Below are 964 nucleotides of genomic sequence, written 5' to 3'. Positions count from 1 at the left end.
CTAGAGGAATATCCGCAATGGAAAGTGCGTATGATCAATTTCCTAGAGGGAATTCACCCTAGAATCTGTGAATTTCTCTATAATCCAACATATGTGCCAATTAATTTGATTCCAAGAGTTCCAGCAACTGGTTCAACTTCTGAAGTTCCTGAGCATTATGAGCCCAAACCAATCACAAACTGGAACGATGAAGAAAAGGTATTAGTTGAATTGGAAAACAAATGCAAAAGCATGTTGATCATGGCTATACCACATGAGATCTTCAAAAGTATTGATCACTGCCATCTGTCTATGGACATTTGGGCAGAATTGAAGAAACAAATCGAAGAAAGGAAGAAGACTATCAAGAACAACAGAGCCATGTGTATTGATGAACATCAGAGCTTTAAGGCTAAAGAGGATGAATCTCTGTCAGACACAGAGGATGAGATCTTCAGTGGAATAACAAATATTGATTCAGACTCCTCTTACTCAAGTGACCAAGAGGTTTCCACTTCTTACTCTTCTGAATCAATTGATAATCTTGATTCATGTCATTTGGAACATTACAAGCTTAAAGAAAAACTTTCTCTTTGTGAAAAAGAAGTAATTTTTCTCACAGAGGAAAGAAGTAGATTTTTTAAAATGTTCACAGAAGCTCAATCAGACTTAGTTAATTTAGAAAAATCTTCAAATGAAAAGCTTGCCAAAATTCAAAAAAAGTTGAAAAACAAGGTTGAAGAGTTAAGGAAGCTGGAGAATGAGATATGCACTGTTACTTCTGTCAAAGAATTTTTCCAAAAAGAAAGAGAATTTTTGCACCAAGACGTTCTTGACAGAGAGCTCAAAATTAGAAAGTTTCAAGAGGCTCAAAATTAGAAAGTTTCAAGAGGCTCAAAATGTTTATAAAAAGATAAAAGTTAACATGGGCAGAAGAGGTCTGGGTTTCTCAGAACTTGACAACAAACCTGGTTTTAAATCCAAC

Source organism: Cynara cardunculus, unplaced genomic scaffold (assembly GCF_001531365.2).
Source record: "Cynara cardunculus var. scolymus isolate 2C unplaced genomic scaffold, CcrdV1 Un_Scaffold_1233, whole genome shotgun sequence".
Classification (NCBI taxonomy): domain Eukaryota; kingdom Viridiplantae; phylum Streptophyta; class Magnoliopsida; order Asterales; family Asteraceae; genus Cynara; species Cynara cardunculus.
The sequence above is the reverse complement of the archived record's forward strand: the minus strand, read 5'-3'. Positions refer to the sequence as shown.